Source organism: Loxodonta africana, chromosome 16, assembly GCF_030014295.1.
Source record: "Loxodonta africana isolate mLoxAfr1 chromosome 16, mLoxAfr1.hap2, whole genome shotgun sequence".
NCBI lineage: Eukaryota > Metazoa > Chordata > Mammalia > Proboscidea > Elephantidae > Loxodonta > Loxodonta africana.
The window spans coordinates 17,404,615-17,423,383 of record NC_087357.1 but is presented as its reverse complement, the minus strand read 5'-3'; positions in this window follow the sequence as shown (position 1 = coordinate 17,423,383).

Genomic DNA, 18,769 nt, shown 5'->3' with positions numbered 1-18,769 from the left:
AGAGGAGGTGTGGCTGAGTTAGATTTGGTATCCACCAAAGGGCCATGATGTCATTCATGGCTTTCTGTGTGAATGAAAGTTTTTGCAATAGCGAGACGGGAGAAACCAAGTGGGAGAATTGAGTCATCACCCAGCACAAGTTAATATCGGCCTTGCCAAATGCAATCAAATCCGCGCACCCTAACAGTCCAGCACCCATGCTGGGAGCAGCAATGCCTCTTAGCAAAAACAGCATCAGTTGCATTATTTTAATGCTCTTAATTTAATGATTTTGTCATTTTGTTGGCATCTAATCTGTGAACGTATTTTGGTTTACTGGAAGAGTTAGAAGTTTGTACCCAATTTTATATAGCAGGTACTTAAGTAAGACTATAATTAAAATAATTTAACTCAAAGCTGGGGCCCTGAGGACATTTTTTTTTTTTCAGAAGGATGTGCACATTACCTAAATTTCAGGATCAATGGTCGAAAACAGGGACTTCAAAATGTGTCTGTAAAGAGCCACAGAGGAAATGTTTTACGATTGTAGGTCATACAGTCTTTGTCACAACGCCTCAACCCTGAAGTAGTAGGCAAAAAGCAGCCACAGATGATGTGTAAACAAATGGGTGTGACTGTGTTCCAATAAAACTTTATTTACAAACACAGGCAGTGGGCCGGATTTGGCCTGCAGGCCATAGTTTGCTGATCCCTGGTCTAAAAGATTGCTGAGGCCTCTTGTTTCTTGGACACCTGGCAAATTAGGCTTAGAGAAGCAACAGGTTTTCTCCTCTGGTTTCTCAAAATACCCTCCTGTTCTCTGCTGCACAAACCTCTGTTGTCATTGTTGTAAGCTGCTGTTGAGTCAGATGGTGACCTTATTTATGTACAATGGAATGAGATGCTGCCTGGTCCTTCGCCATCCCTATGATTGGTTACAAATTGCAATGTTGTCATCCACAGGGTCTCTATTGGCTGGTTTTTGAAAGTAGATCACCAGGCCTCTCTTCCTAATCTGTCTCAGCCTGGAAGCACCACTGAAATCTGTTCAGCACTGTAGCAACACCCAAGCCTCCACTGACAGATGGGTGGGGGCTGTACATGAGGTGAATTGGCCAGGAATCAAAACCAGGTCTCCTGCATGGAAGGCGAGAATTCGACCACTGAACCGCTACTGCCCATTCGTAGACTCCTAGAGCTGCTCAAAATGATTTGCTGACTGCCTGAGTGGGGAGGTGAGGCCTGAGCCCTGGCCTCTCCCTAGATGCTGGGGGGCTCCTTGCTTTGGCCATCGGTTCCTGCTGGACCTCAGGACCCCAAGTCAGCTGCAATTTCCTCGCCTCTCTCCTGGTGACCGCCTCTGCACCTTTGTGAGGAGTCACCCCTGCTTCCCTGGTGCACACTTCTTACCAACATTTGGAGGCTGTTATTGAAAAAATCCTGCGGCCCAGCCTTATGAAGCTGGACCCTTTTATCTTTCTTTATAAATCACCTTCTCCATCCACTTAATCCTGCCTGGCCCGCTCCTCTGAACTTCCTCCAATTTGTCTCCGGTGGGCTGGTTCTGAGCACTGCCGGCTTCAGGCAGCCAGGTGTGGCCTCGCTGAGGCTTTGGGGAAAGGGAGGGGTCTCTCTGCCATCTGCCAGGGGTGGGGTTTTGGCTGCAAATTTGCACACCTTTTCTCTGCTCTTGCCGAATGAAAGAACAGTTTATTTATTGAACATTCACTCAATATTTATGCACTGAGGTCCCCCCTAAGTGCCAGGCAGTGTGTCAGGCGCTGAGGGCGCAGCAGTGAACACGAACGATGCACCACCGCATCTGGGGCTTTCATTCTAATGGGAGAGGCAGAGGTGCAATGGATGACGAATGCACAAAATACTGACACGTTCTTGAATGCTATGGAGGAAACCACAGGGCTGAGAGGGACATCCGTTCAGGCAAAGAGGTTGAAAAAGCCCTCTGAGGAGGTAACATTGATGCTTGGGCCTGTCTTAGTCTGGGTTCCCTAGGAAACCCTGGTGGCATAGTGGATAACAGCTACGGCTGCTAACCAAAAAGACAACAGTTCGAATCCAGCAGGTGCTCCTTGGAAACCCTGTGGGGCAGTTCTACTCTGTGCTATGGGGTCACTATGTGTCAGAGTCGACTCATCGGCAATGGGTTTGGTTTCGGAAACCCTGGTGGCATAGTGGTTAAGTGCTATGGCTGCTAACCAAAAGGTCGGCAGTTTGAATCCACCATGCACTTCTTGGAAACTCTATGGAGCAGCTCTACTCTATCCTATAGGGTTGCTATGAGTCGGAATTGACTCGACAGCAATGGGTTTGGTTTTTGGCTTTAGAAGAACAAAAATATTGAAGTGTATATATAAACATATAGAGATAGATTGACTTCAAGGAGATGGCTCATGGAATCATTGGGCCTGACAAGTCCCAAATCCATGGGTCAGACAGTAGGCTGAAGAGTTCTACAGGCTCATGTGGCTGCAGGGGCTGACAAACCCAAAATTTGCAGGTCAGGCAGTAAGCTGAAGGCTTCTGCTGACTCACATTCCAAGAACCAGAGGTCAGGCGACGAGAGGGGTGCAGGATTGAGAGCAAGAGAGCAAGCTTTGCCAGAACATCTATTTATATATTCGAGGCAGGCCCGGGCTCCAAGGAAACACCCTTTTTGACTGACTGACTGCTCACATCAGATCACAAAATAGAAGGGGTCTGGCAAAACACTGAGAATCATAGCCTAGCCAAGGCGACACATAACATTAACCATCACAGGGCCTAGAGGATAAGAAGGGGCTAATCATGTAAACAGTGGGGGGAGGAACATTCCATATGAGGAACACAGCACATGCAAGGGTCCTGTGGCAGGAAAGGGCTAGGGAGTGTTGGATTGTATGAAGGGTAGGAAGGAAAGTGCTTGCTAAGACTTCTGTCTAGGCAGGGACGAATTACCCAATAAGCAAGGTACACACAGGCTTACTTGTTCTTACTTACTAATTTGTGCACAATTTCACCTGTTTTTTTTTTTTTTTTTTTTAAACCACATCAAAGGTGTGGTGAAACCTATGCGAAATTGCGCACTACAGGTTACTAAGTAACATAAGTAAACCTGTGTGTACCTTGCTTACTGTAAGCCGGTGGATATGATGCTTACTGGTTAATCTGCCCCTGTGTCTAGAAGTCATCAGAGCTCCTAGGGACGATGGGCTCAGCAGTGCTCTGGGTGGTTCAGGCAAGGTGACAGCATGTGTAGGTGTGACATCATCATCACCATGTTGTTGTTAGGTGCCATCGAGTCAGTTCCAACTCACAGTGACCCTATGCACAACGGAACCAAACACTGCCCAGTCCGGCACCATCTTCACCTCATTGTTTTGTCTGAGCCCATTGTTGCAGCCACTGAGTCAGTCCATCTTGTTGAGGGTCTCCCTCTTTTTCTCTGACCCTCTACTTTACCAAGCATGAAGTCCTACTCCAGGGACTGGTCCTTTCTTGATAATGTGCCCTAAGTAAGCGAGAGCAAGTCTTGCCATGCTCGCTTCTAAGGAGGTCAGCTCTTTGAAAGAGTTATGCTCTCCCCTGCATTTTTAACAGATAGAGAAACCAAAGGTCAGAGAGGTTGAGTAACTTGCCTAGTATTACACAGCTAGTAAGTGATGGAGCTAGAATTCTAATCCAGAGCTGTTGGATTCAACCCCACCCCACCTTTCCAAATCACTTTGATTGAGAAATTTTCTATTACATTTAAAAATAAATAAGGTCTCCTGCTCTTTCATTCACACCCTATGCAAGATGCAGGCAATACAGAGATAAAAAAGACAGCCTTTACTCCTGCGAGCTCACGGTTGAATGGGGGAGACAGATAAAGGGGCAACTGCAACACAATGTAGTGAGCACCACTCTAGGGGTCAGTATAGGGGTCTGTGGGAGCACAGGAAACGGGTGACATTAGGAGGTCAGGAAAGGCTTCCTGGAGCTGAGTCTTGAAGGAGAAAGAAAGGAGTAGGAAACGTGTTTGAGGCAGGGAGAACAGCATGTGCGAAGACCCAGAGACATAAATGCAGCTGCTGTGCAGTGGGCTCCAGGTTGTTTGGCCTGGATGGAGCTCTAGGTGTGGTGACAGTGATGACGGCATTGTTGGAGAGGCTGGCTTTGAGTGCATGAGATTTTTGAAGGACTGTGTTCTGATGCCAAGCTTATCCTGTGGATGACTATAAAGAAAAACGGTGAGGGTTGTAAGCAGAGGAGCCTGCATAATGGTTAAGAGAATGGAGTCTGGAGCCAGACTACCTGCGTTCATACCCCAGCTCTTCTGTTAACTTAAGTGAGGTCTCAGAAGGTTGCTTAACCACCCTGCGCCTCAGTTTTCTCATCTGCAAAATGGTGATAATAATACTACCTCCCTGACCCAGCTGTTGGGAGGCTGAAATAAGTTAACACAGGCAAAGAACTGGGGACAGGGCTGGGCACAAAGTAAGCATTCAAAAGCATTAGCTATTATTATTGTGATTTATGGTTAAGAATGTGCCCACCATTCAGCTTAGTGGAGGCCAGCCTGGAGGGGTCCTGTCAGAGGCTGGGGGGCCAGTTAGGAATCTTGGCACCAGTTCAGGGAGAGGTGATCAGAAACTGGATGGAGCGGGGCTCTGAGCTGGTAAGGAAGGACCTATGTGGGAGATAAGCAGGAGATTGAGGGGACAAAATCTGATAACCAGCTGGAAGCTGGGCGAGAAGTGGGTAAGCAGGGAGGCTAGGATCAGGCCAGGGGTTTGGGGGTCTGGGGAGATCACGTCCCCAGATTAGGGGTACAGGAGGGGAGCAGGTTGGACACAGATGATGAGTTCAGTTCTGAGCAAGTGGCTCGTAAGGGGCCTGTGTAAGGAGCACATATGGTTGTGGGGGTCGGGGCATGGGGGAGAAGCCTTGGCTGAGAGTATCCCTTTGGTGTATCTGTATCTTGCACATTGGTGGCACAGGCGGCCATCGACAAAGTGTCTGCATTTGTTTCATCGTTGAGTCTTCTCATCAACACCAGGAAGTGGGCATCATGAGCCCTAGTTCACAGATGAGTAAACTAAGGCCCAAGGAGGTGAGGTCACCTGTGCCGGACCTTATGGCTGGTACATGGTAAAGCAGGAGAACCTGTCCAGTGTCCCCACTGCCCCAGGTTGCCCCACACTCTTCTGCTCTGTTTCTCCTGGCACTTCCCAAGGGCCTGGCAATGTCTGTAAATAGGCCAGAACTCAGTTCCCAGGATGTTCCAGCCACCTCAAGCAGAACCTGGTCATGGTCTCCATGGAGTGGGCCATGATGGAGTGGGAGCAGCGAGGACCCTGATTTGCCCCCCTCCCCCGCCCCAGGTTCTAGGGTTGGGGAGGCAGACATCTGGGCCTTTCACATGGCCCTGGGCATGCCCCCTATCCCTACTCCCTGCTCCTGGCCCGAGAAGAAAGGAAGGTGGCAATTCCACAGCCCCTCAAAGGGCCTCTCCAAATTGGCTGATGGGGTTGGGAGGGCCATTTTGCAAGGAGTTGGAGAAGTGGGCCGAGAACTCTAGCGAGCTGAGATGGATGGGATCAGGTGGGAGTGGGAGGGCAGTAAAGTGCTCAGGGGCTTAGGAATGGGGTTCCCCTGGTTCACTGGGCTTCGAGGGTCATTTAAAGAATTATTTATGTTGTTGAACATACCCACCCATTGCCGTCAAGTCAATTCTGACTCATAGCGACCCTAGATATACACAGCAAAACATACCCTTCCAACAGTTTCTACATGTAGAATGAGGTGACACTGATGACATTCTTCGAGTTGTGCAGCCATTCCCACACTCCTTTCCCGAGTTGTTCCTCCCCCACTGACATAAACTCACTGCCCCCTAAGCTTCCTATCTAACCTTTTGGGTTGCTATTGTCTGTTTGATCCCGTATAGACAGGTCCTTAAAACAGAACAATGCTCGACGCAGATATTCTTTCCTAATTAAGCTAAACTAAACCCTGGTGGCATAGTGGTTAAGTGCTACAGCTGCTAACATAAAGATCAGCAGTTCGAATCCACCAGGTGCTCCTTGGAAACTCTATAGGGCAGTTCTACTCTGTCTTATAGGGTCGCTATAAGTTGGAATCGACTCAATGGCAACGGGTTTGGTTTTTTGGTTTATTGTTTGGTTTGAAGAAGACTTCAGGGAATATTTTTGGTTTAAGGTTTAAAGATTATCTCTGAGGGTCATTTTTAACAGCTGGACCTAGGATCTAAGACCTTTTAGAAACCTAAGTCCTTTCCTCCTCCCTTGATAAGTTCCAAATGAGTCTGGGACAGTCCAAGATGGCGATTGAGATGGTGATGGGGACCAAAAACAGAGTTGAAGAGAGGTAGGATGGAGTGGTCATTTATTACACACACTTTCCATGTGTCAAGCACCACACTGGTGCTTCACATACACCATCTCATTTGTTATAAGGGCTATGGAGCCTCAGAGAGGTTAGATAACTGGCCTAAGGTCACATAGCTGATCTGCAGCAGAGCAGGCCCTTGCTGACTTGAAAGGTGATCTTTTTCTACCTCACCCACTGCTTCCCCCCAGGGGCCTAACACACCCAACAGACCCCTGCAACTTCCAGGGGCTGACACATACAATGCTGTACTTCCCATGCCTGAAGAGAGTGGAGCTCCTGACAGTGACTGAGAACTGGTGTCTATAACACAGTTTTGTTGGCACCTGGCTGAGTGGGAGGGACTGGAGTTGTGGACTGTTAAGAATATTGATTTGAATTTAGCTCAGGGGCTGAGGGCTTTGCATTTCGCCATTGGGGCTGGAACACTTTTAACATCTCCCCTCACCTGGGTTTGAAAACGGGAAAGAGGTACTACTCCACGTGCAGATTCCTATCTGCCAGGAACTTGCCAGGAACCATCTTCTGGCCTTGGGGCAGCCCAGAGGCTGGGCCTGTGGGTCCTCCCTGCCCACGCTCCAGCCCTGCATAGCGAGGCGCAGGGGTGTGGGAGCCCCGGGCGGCCTAGGAGCTGAGCTGCAAATGTCGGTAGACCTGGCCTCTCTCAGCACGTGTGATGCATTAGGCCTGAAGGGCTCCCTGGGGAGCTGTTCCCATCATCTCCTCCACAGCAGTTCAGAGGTGATGGGGAAGATCAAAATGAGCACGTTTGCAGATCACGTGCTGAAGGCTTGTTGGACATAGGCTGTCTTGCCTGGGGCACGGGGAAGGAGGGGGCGCTTGAGGTCTGAGTGAGGAGAGAGGTGAGCAGAGTGGGGTCTGCAGAGGCTGGGAGGGGAAGGAGGTGGGACCGAGCATCTGCATGCCCAGGCCCAAGCAAAACCCAGATGTGGCTGCCCAGGCCCTTCCTCTGGGCCAGGCCCTGGCTCGCTAGGTGCCAGGCTGTGGTGGAAGAGAGGCCTGGGAGGCTGGGGCAGCCGAAGCAGACACACAGGGGAATGGGAACAGACTGTGGGATATCTGGAGTGGGAGGGGCACAACAAATGAACTTTCCCAACCCAGGCTCCATCTTGCCTGTGATGCACTGGGATGGGGAGACATCCCTAGTCTCCTGCACTAGTGCTGACCCCAGCCTGGCACCAGGTCAGGTTTTCTCCTGCCTGATTAATTCTTTCACTCATTCATTCATTCAAAAACATTCACGGACCACCTATTCTACACTAAGTCCTGCGAAAACAGCCAACCCTTACATAGGCATATGTAAATACAACTATCTAGTTTCAGCAATTGTTAGGTGCCATCTAGTCTGCGCCAGGTCATAGCGACCTAATGTGTAACAGAACGAAACACTGCCCGGTGCTGTGTCATCCTCACCATCGTCGTTATAATTGAGCCCATTGTTGCAGCCACTGTGTCAATCCATCTCATTGAGGGTCCTCCTCTTTGTTGCTGACCCTCCGCCTTGCCAAGCATTATGTCCTTCACCAGAGACTGGTCCCTACTGATAACATGTCCAAAGTAAGTGAGAAAAAGTCTCGCCATCCTCGCTTCTAAAGGAGCATTCTGGCTGTACTTCCTCCAAGACAGATTTGTTCGTTCTTCTGGGAGTCCACGGTCTATTCAATATTCTTTGCTAACTCCATAATTCAAATGTGTCAGTACTTCTTCGGTCTTCCTTTTTCACTGTTAGGCAATTTCTGGTAATCCCCAAATTTAAGAGCCCAACTCCAATAGCAGACAGTCTTCCTCACAAAATGCAATCAAGCTCACCCAACCCCTTCTGACCCTAAGTGAGTCCATAAATACCAGGCTAAATGTGTTTAAGAGTTATCAACCCTCCCCGCTCCCAGATCTACTTTTGGGTCTCCTTCCTGGGGTGGTGTGGCATTTCTCCAGCTTCAGGACACCCCAAGGAGCCCAGAACACAAGCTGAGCTGAGGGGTGGTGCTGGGTGGGGGCCATTTGTGCTGGCCTGGAAAGGCTGGGTCCTCACACTCTCACACCCCAGCTATGGGTCACATGGGAAAAATAGCAAAATCCACAAGAGCTTTCTGGGGTCCTACAAAAGCCCTGGTGATCATGGCTCTCTGAAGAGGTTGCTGAGTTTTCATCTGTGTCCCTGGACCACCTTTCTGAGCCCGTTCCCCCACCCTTGGGCAGCTGCCTTTCTTGCTACAGGCTTCCTGCCCTTTCTTCTGGGGAAATCTGTCCAGGAAAGATTGTGGAGAGGGATAGAAGTCAGGCCTTGGAGGCACAGCCCCCTCCTTGCTCTCCTGGTCGCTGGACACCGGTTGCATTGGCATTCTGGGTCACAGCTATCAGGAACTGCTATACTCCTGAGCTTCCCATCCCCTGCAGAGGTGAGGAAGGCTCCCTGGCTCTGAAAACCCCACTTTTAAGCCATGCACAGGTAATAATTCCCTTTATTATGAACCCTGTGAGTGTGGGCCAACCAGCAGCCTCAGAAGACCTGGATTCCCGTTAAGGGTACTTGGGGGTCCAGGAAGCAGGGCTTGAGGGGCTGGAGTGAGTGTACCTTAGAGCAGGGAGATCTGAGCCCCTCCAGGTGAATCTAGCCTGAGAGGTGGGATAGGGAATGAAATCTAAGATACCACTGTTATACCTCCAAGTTTTACAGATGAAGAAACTGAGGCAGAAGAAACAAGCCAAGGCAGGAACCTCCTCCCTCACAATGCTCTTTCTGCACACGGTCTCTTGTGTTGGGTTTTGATATCGCCCCTTACACTGGGGTCATTGACTGAACACTTTGTGACCATTTCCCCGAGATGTCCATTCTCTCACATCTTTGAGGCTTTCCATGTGCTCTTTCCAGGTGGTCCTGCCCATTGACCTAAGGCAGGCAGGAGCCAGGAGCCGAACCCCCAAAGCTGGGATGTATCTATGTCCTGGCCAGATCACCAGGCCCTTCAGCTGTCATGGCGATCCATGCAAACGCCCAGAGGGACACATGTACCAGAGGAGGGCTGAACTCACCTCCCATAGAGAAGGCAACTTCATTAAAGATCCTCCCTTGGCCTGGCCTCAGAGAAGCACGCTGAGCTCCTCCCCCTGCAGACCAGCCCTGTTTCAGATGTGATGGCTCATCCAAATGGCTGCCCTGTCTGTGACTGTCTGCTCACACCTTTTTCCCAGCGCAAATGCCAAGCTTGTTAGAACCCTCATTTACATTTCATTAGGAGGTGTCAGGCTGGGTGTTAAAGAACATAGCTGTTCTATCCCTGGATCCAGAGTTTTTGGGGCAGCATTCAGCAGTGACTCCCCAGCGACCACCTCAGTGGAACTACCTCCCCTTCCCAAATCAGAGCCCAGAACCATCTGGATCAAACACCAGTCTCCACTTACTGAGCCTGAACATGTGTCAGCATCGACGCCAGACTTTTGCCTATGTTTTTGCCCATCCTTATCGCAGTTCTTAAAAGTAGGTAGTATTATCTCCATTTGACACCTGAGGACACCAAGGCCCAGGGAGGTTAAGTGACCTGTCCAAGGCCACACAGATATAAAATGGCAGAGCTAGATTGCAAATCTAAGTGGGCCTATCTCCAAAGTTCATGTGGTTTCCATTTCTCCAAACTAACTCCTATCTACTTCAGGGAAGAGAGCTCAGGTGTGATGCCTATCTGCACAAAAGGATCTTAGTGTGAACTCATTTAGATGACAGAGACAGAGAAAGGGAGAGACAGAGACCGCGTGTGTGTGCACGTACATGCAGTGTGTGTTTGGGAGAAGGCCCCACAGCTTTTGTCAACTTCTTAATGTTGATCAAGATCAGTGTTAAAGACCAAGATCATCTGCCATTTAATCGCCTTTGGACTTCTTTGGAGAAAATCGCAGAGCACAATGGTGGGGTTTATCTGTCCATTTTAAGGAAGGCACCATATGAATTTCTCGAGGCATCCACAGCTTCCCTGAGCTAATCTTAGAACAAAGGCAGAGAGGCCAACATCGTTCCATAGGAACACAGAGACCCCTGATACATACCTTCTAGAAGGAAGACATCACACTGGTCCTCTAGCCTGGCATGTAGGGCAGGAACAGTTTGGAATCACGTGGAGCAGGTGCTACCTGTGGCTTCATCACAAAGATGGGGGAACATGGGGGCTTAGAGGAAAGTGAGACACCCTTTGTTTGTTTCCCTTTTTTCCTGGGGTTTACCGAGATCAGCCAAGAGCTGGTTCTAGAAAACAGAGGCACGCCCATCACACCCCTCTTTGAAAGCCAGTACCTCAAGTTTGTAACAATTTGTGTCTTAGCACATTTTCACATGCAAAATGTGTTTCGGCATTTTTCATTAGATTTTTAAGGCTTGGATTGATGGGGGCGAGGCAAGAACCAGACACGGGGTAGAAGAGACAAAGGTTTAGTAATGAGTTCGAAATTTACAAAACACAGAAGCAAATATGGCTTCAATCCACGCTGTGACCCTTTATAAGGCTGGAAATTACTCTTCAAAAATCCTGCTGGCCTGACTTCAGAGTCGGGTGGATTCTGGGATACCACAGATTGACTTTGAGAAGTGGGTTGGTATTGCAGGAATTTTTTAATTTCCTGTAACGCACAATAATTTTTTTCCCAGTGCGACTTTAGAATCGCTCCTGTGATGGTGCATTTGGTGCAGTTATGGAGCTCTCTGCTGCACAAACCAGCTCAAAAAAAAGACAGAAAACACAAGGAAGGAAGGGCACAGATGGGATTACATGGAGAAAAATCACAAGCCATTTAGAAAATGTTTCCAGGTAAACGAAGGACCTGCTACTTAAGCATATGTGTTTTAAAACGCGAAACAAAAATGGCTGTCACTTACACTTTCAAGCTGAAAAGATTTTGGGAAAAGCAGATTATTATTAATTATTTCTAATAGCTTCTTAATTAGCCCTTCAAACAAGTTTTTCAAAATCCCCAACGGTGTTTAATTTGTATGACATGTTTTTACTTTTCTATGCATTTCATTAGCAGGACTTTTTTTTTTTTTTTTTAATAACCTAATGGTAAAAAAAAATGGTAAGACAGTATTAAAATGCTTTCAGAAGGTGGACTAAGAAAAAAAAAAAAAAAACCCAAGTTATTCCTCCAAAAAGTCTTATGTTTCTTCCATGGCGGTGGTGTCTTGCTGTAGATTTCAGTTCACTCATTAGAGCTTATCTGTCTTTCAGAAACCACTAAACAAATCCGTTCGAGTAAAAGCCAATATGTGGGGGATGGCCTGATGGATCTGATCCACCGGGGCTGGGATTTATTAGGTGGCCGACCCCTTCTTCTTCCCAACAGCAAATCTATTACAATAATGGGCTGTGGATCCATCAGCGGGCGAGCGGCGGGTCAGGAGGAGCCCGACGTGTGGACACTGAGCAATCGGCACTCGGCTGCCTTTTACAATGTGTGAAGCCAGGCAGAAAAGCGACACATTTGACTGAGAACAGAGGAGCACAGGGAAGCCAGCTCTCCCTTTGCTTGGGCTTCCGGGGGGATTCATGGCTGGGGAGCCGGAGACGACACTTGGCAGCCGAGGGCATGGGGCCAACGGAGGGCCTGGGACCTGGAAAGAGAGGAGGGACAGCTAATTAAGGCTTTGCCCTGCCTGCCCGGCACTTCCCCTCTCCCTTGCCCCTGCTGCCAACAACAACAACAGCCATAATAATAAACAGCATTATCAGGTGCCAGGCCTTGTGGGAAGTGCTTTACCCAGATTATCTCCTCTTGATCCCTGCAGCAAAATGAGCCCTATTATTAGTGCCAAGTAACAGATAATAATAAACCCATGGCCCGTTTATTCTGACTCATGGCGACCCCATGAGCTACAGAGTAGAACTGCCCTGAAGGGTTTTCTTGGCTGTAATCTTTACTGAAGCAGCTTGCCTGGCTGTTCTTCCATGGAGTCACTGGGTAGGTTCGAACCACTAACCTATAGGCTAGCATCTGATGGCAAACTTTTTGTGCCACCAGGTTTCATTTACCAGGTAATAGCTAGCTTTTATTGAGCATTTACTGTGTGGCAGGCCCTGTACTGTGTGTGTACTAACTCCGTTAATCCTTCCAACACCCCATGAGATTGGTACTACTTTTACCCCCATTTTATAAAGAGGAAAAGGAGGCAAAGAGACGTTAGGTAACTTGCCCTGGGTCACAAAGCTGGTGAATGGCAAGGATGGGATTTGAACCCAGGCAGTGGGATACTCTGTGTTCTTATCCTTCAAAGCCCATCCCAATTGCCTCCTTCCTCCCTGGAAGCCTTCCCTGATTTCCTCAAGAATCATCATTGCTCTTCCTTCTTTGTCCATATTCCATTATTTGTCCTTGGACAGTAACAGCCAGATCCTTTTCCCCACGTGTTCTTAGCGTTAGCCAGCCCAAAGCCTGGCTCATGGTATGTGCTCAAGGCATAAATGTTGAATGAAGCATATAATTCAGGAGGAGTATTAGTTTTGAACTTGGGCATTGGGTAGAATCGTACTTCAGCACATAGGACATTTTTAGGACCTAAGGATCTAATATGGCTTATTAGATAGATTTCAAGGTGATTTGCCTTTTTTTTTTTCTTACCTACTAATGGAAAATTCTCTTCTGAAGTCACACTCATTAGCACTCAGAGGCTCTTGTGGCAAAATCTTTCCAAAATAGCCCTGAGTATATTTGTGGGAGGGAAAGAAGTTAAGGCCAGGATAAAAGTATTAAGGCTTAGCTTACAGGAAGTTTGAAATATGGAGGCTGGCAGCCTCTTGCCCCTGTCCTGGGGTGAGGGTGGGAAATTGCCAGGCCCCAGAGGGGTTGGTTAGATTTTGTGTTTAGTTCCAAAGCAGCAAGGAGAACTGAAAAGGAATGCAGCAACACCACGTGGAAATTATACGGTGTCGGTTTATCTTTTCTATGTACCTAGTTTCCAGCAACACGGAACCAATCAATGGCAATACAAGTCATGGAATTGGCACCTCTTTTATTATCAGACACATAAATCAAGGGATAATCTCTCTCCAGTTAGAACAGGGCTCAATAAAGTTGGAACACCAAGACAAGTCTTTTTTGAGGAAACTTGCGCTATTTCCCTCTGGGCTTTCTTTGTTCATTTTATTTCACTACGGGTATTTTATACTCCTGGTCCCACTTGAATTCTTCCAACAACATTTGAAGTAGATTTTTATGCCCATTTTACAGATGCACAAACTGAGATTTAGAAAGCACCAGTCAAGAGAGCTGAGGTTCCACAGGAGGCTGGAATTTGAATACAAGGGTTTCTGATGCAAGAAGCATTTGCATAACGTTGACATAGCTGTTACCTTCAGCTGATCAGCCGTTTGACATTTTACTGCTAAAGAAATGTCTTTGGGTTAAAATATTGTCTATAGGAGTTTCTCCCTAAAGACCCAACAAAAGTGCTCTGGACTTGACTGGAAGACAATAGTCAGAAGCCTGTAAAGTGAGGTTAATAAAATCCGGATGGTAGAAATCATTAACGCACTCACTGCTAACCAAAAGTTTAGTGATTCAAGTCCACCCAGAGGCACTTTGGAAGAAAGGCCTGGCGATCTACTTCCAAAAAAATCAGCCATTGAAAACCCTATGGAGAGCAGTTCTTGTCTGACAACTGGTTTATCTCATACGATTATTGTGACAGGTAAATGAGATACTGTCACATGCTGACACACTGCCATAGAACCATAATAACAGTACTATTATCATTAGTACTATTAACTCTGAAGACTGTTTCAGAAATTAAACGCCCACTTGCCTTTCCATTTCATTTCAAACAGTGTTTATTGACGGCTTGTTAAGTGTCTGGTACGAGGCTTTCCAGTGCTTTCCTGCATATTCCCCTCACTGAAGCCTCTTATGGAGAAGTAGTTGGAATCCAGGCACACAGCAGGTGCTCTTTAATTGTTTCCTCTTCCTGAAAACTGGGAGGCTGAGTCAGGTGGACAGAGGCCAGGGAAGGCCCAGGGTGTGGGGCCCCAGGAGCTGCTGAGGGTGAGAGGAGGCGAGCTCCACGTTGCCTGTCTCTTTGGGGATGGCAGGCTGTCTGTGAGAAGGGCTGGCAGCTCCGGGGTTGGGCTGAAGAACGGAGCCTTAGCTGGCCCTAGCATACACCAGGAGTCATCATGCCCCTTCCTTCTCTCCAGGGACTCCACATTTTCAGTCTTCCTCACCTCTAAGGGCAGAAAGACTGAGTGTTCTACTAAAGCAGGGGTTATCACCGAGGAACCCTGGGAGATGTCTGGGACATTTTTGCCACAATTTGGGGGAATTACACTGGCATCTAGCGGGTAGAGGCCAGGGATGCTGCTAAACATCCCACAGTGCTCATGACAGCCCCTCACAACAAAGAATTATCCAGCCTAAAACGTCCACGGCTTTGAGGTTGAGAAACCCTGTACTAAAGAAATCTCAGAGGCGGGTGGAAGACATTAGTTGTGGTGGCAGGGGGCAGGGGCAACTATTCTACTCCCCCTGGACGAGGTCATAGAATAAACATCAACAACTCACACATAGAAATACACTTTATAAAGGCAAAGCGCTTTCTTACTTACTGTATTATTTGTACCTCATGATAACTCTGAGGAGGTAGGTGAAATAGATGATTCCATTTTATAGATGTGGAAACTGAGCGTATCCGAGAGTAGATCTGACCTGCCCAAAGGCATGCAGGTGGGAAATGGACAGTGGCAGGACTCGAAGCTAGATCTGCTGACTCCAAGGTCCTTTCCACTGACACTCCAACTTGTCCCCATATTAGTGCTGGGTGCTGAGTGAGCAGAGTGGTTACATTCTGTGTAGCTAGAGTCGGGGGAAGGAGAGACAACTTCCCAGCTACCTCAAGTGAATTACACAGTAAATTCCACTTCGCTGAGTCTCATTGATCAAAGTAAAGGATCATCAGGAAAAACAAATCCTGGGTCTTGGGAACCACTTCAGGGTGAGTGTGAAATTTTAACCCAAACCATTCAGCTGGGGAAATTTGCAGCAGCGAGCCAGGGTTGGAATGCTCCAGCTGACATGGCAGCCGACCCACCGATCGGGCTGGGGAGATGCAGCCTCTGCACAGAATAGGTCACCTGCAGGGTGGTGCGTAGCCAGCTTTCCGGAAGAACTAGACTGGACCTTGAGCTGTTACCTCTCAGCTCCTGGTAGTGGGGCTAACAGGCCATGTACGGCCAGGCTCAGCTTGAAGGTTTGTGCCATCCTCAAAGTCCAATCTCATATCACCTACCCTCTCCTTCACCTCATGCTTGCCAAAGTGCTTTCACACTGTGCAAAGGAACTTTGAATGTAATCATAAGTGATCGCCATTCTTACAACCGTTGTTAACTGGCTCATCATTTATAGATCACCTATTATGTGCAATAGGGTCGCTATGAGTCAGAATTGACTTGACAGCAATGCGTTTGTTTGTTTTGATACTATGTGCTGGGGATTCAACGGTGAGCAAATCTCACAGGCCCCGGAGCTCACTGAGCTCATTAATTGAGGAGAAGAGAGGTGAGGATGGACTTGTAACCAATCTATCAGATCAAAATGTGACACGTGTAGCAATGACTGGTCTGAAGAGCCCAAACCTTCAGATGAGGAAATAAAAGCTGACACTCCATGCTCAAGGGTATCGGTGGGGCTCAGCTGGGCTGAGAACATGACTGCCGCCTGGTTCATGGTTTCTGCACTTGGCTGTACATTGGGATCACCTAAGGACCTTTGAGACATACCAATGCCCAGTTCCCACCCCCAGAGACCCTGATTCAGTGGGTGGGGGTGGGACCTGGGCACCAGTATTGCTAACATGGTCCCCAGCTGGGATAGAGGGCACAGCTCTAGCTACAGCCGGAAAACCAGAGGGTTGGGCCCCACTCTTATTTTAGCCATGAGGCCCCAGCAGCCCAGAGAGGGACAGATGCTCAGAGAAGGTAACACAGCAAGTAGGGACCAGCAGCCAGGTCTCTGGAGAGCTCAAATAAGCCCTTTCCCTGTGCAAGGGGGACCGTCTCTTGAAACCCCTCAGCCCCTCCACCCCAGGGCAAGGTGCCTTTCAAACAAAGAAGGCAACGCTCCTTAGGCTAGGCCTCTGATCTCCCGCACCCCGATCTGATAGAGGGGCTGTGTGCAGTGAGGGCAGGGGGACGAGGACAGTCACCCCTGGGGTTCACAGACATGCTTCTCTCTTCCTCCACCTGTGTTCCTCCCATCCGGCTGGAACATGAACATGGCAGCCGTCACATGTGACCCCCTGGCCCCCAGACAGGGCTAGGGCGTGGGGGCCAGAGGCCGTTCCTGAGTCTGGTCCCTGAGCAGGGCAGCCTCTCCTAGGCCAGGGTCTCCGGAGCCTCCAGGAGAACAAACCACACTTCGCAACCCTTGGGAGCAAGAGGCCTGCGAGCGGAAGTGCGGCCTCGGTGATGCGTCCCGCATACCCATTCTCTCCGCGGAGGATTAGAACATTCCCTCCCAAAGGGGACTCTTTGATGGATGTGGAGAAGCGACCAAACGTCCCTCATTAATCACCGGCTCCATCTGGCTCCTCGCTTGATGGTTTTCAGCTGACTTGAAAAAGACTCAATTAGATCAAAACATTTTGACAATTTATCTTGTGGCATGAACAGGTCCAGAGCGAGGCTATGATTTCATCATCCGGGAGGAGAAGCAACGGGGCGTGGGTCACGCACGAAGCTCGGGAGCCGTGGGGGTCTCCTGAGGAGTCTTCCTGTGAAACCTGAGCGCAGCCCACCTCGCGGTGGCCGCTGACCCTGTCAGTCCTGGGTGCCAGAACGTGGGGAGATGAGCATCCTTTGGTTTGGGAGGTAAAGGCCTGAGGTGGGGGTCTGGCGGTGGGGCGATGAAGATGGACAACCAGAAAGGACCCAATATTTCAGTCAGCTTGGTGTGCCAGTGTCAAACAGGAACCAGAACTGAAATTCGAAATACGCGTAAGGAGAGGCCTGTTCCAGACTGAAGCCCTGGGGCCCGGCCCTCAGCCTAGAAGCCAGTGGCTCTGATTTCCTGGTAGGCCTGTGTCATGGATTGAACTGTGTCACCCCAAAAAAATGTGTGGTTGTCCTCCATTTTGGGATTGTAATTTTATGTTGAGAGGATCAGGGTGGGATTGTAACACCACCCTTACTCAGGTCACCTCCGTGATCCAAGGTAAAGGGAGTTTCCCTGGGGTGTGACCTGCACCTCCTTTTATCTCTCAAGAGATAGAAAAGATAAAAGGAAAAGGGAAGCAAGCAGAGAGACAGGGGGACCTCATACCACCAAGAAAGCAGCATGGAGAGCAGAGTGCATCCTTTGGATCTGGGGTCCCTGTGCCTGAGAAGCTCTTCGACCAGGGGATGATTGAGGACAAGGACCTTCCTCCAGAGCCAAAAAGAGAGAAAGCCTTCCCCTGGAACTGACACCCTGAATTTGAGCTTGTAACCTACTAGACTGTGAGAGAATAAATTTCTCTCTGTTAAAGCCATCCACTTGTGGTATTTCTGTTATAGCAGCACTAGATGACTAAGACAGCCTGGCTTCCTTGAGGTAGGGTCAGCAGATACGTGCGATTCTCATAGGCCCCCTCACATGCAGCTACCTCCTCACAGACTGTCTCAGGTGTGGCTGTCCCATTTACGGTGGGCGGTCATTTCCGTGAGACTGTGGCTCTTGGTTCTTAAAGTCATGGGCTTGCTACCTGTTTGAAGGCTGGAGGGTGGGGGATGGGGGCTCAGCAACCCAATGAGAGAGCCCCCAGAAGACAGATGACTGTCAAGTTAGGTTTGCTCATCCCCTCCGTCTCTTCAGATTGGTAAAGTAAATTACTGTGTGTCACTCCTAACAAGCTCATTTCTCTGGTCCCTGTCACATGTAGGCACATGCGTGTGCACACGCACACACACACACCCCCCACACATACTCTCACCAATCTTCAGCCCACTTCCTTACACTCTTCAAGTATTCCTAACTCACACAACCCCCCATTCCATTCAGAGACACCCGTGCCACTCACCATATGCACAACCATCATCACCTGTCTTACCTAACACAGACACATACAGGCAGAATAGCAGGCCACCCAGGGACCCATGTCACTTGCCACTCAGTTCCTGAGCGTGCATGCACTTGTATTTGGACATGCATGTGAACGCACACATGTGGCTATGTGTATCCTTCTTCCAGCCACATAGCAGGTTGGGGACTGAGCCTGGCAGGTCACCAGGGAACAGCTGCTATCCTGGAAAGAGCCCATGTAGGTATGTGGAGGGCACAGAAAATCTGACCTGTAGAGGTCTAGACCCCAAACAGATCTGACACCAAGTCTTCCTGGACTTCAGGCTTATGCTTCTCAGCACTCCCTCCTGGA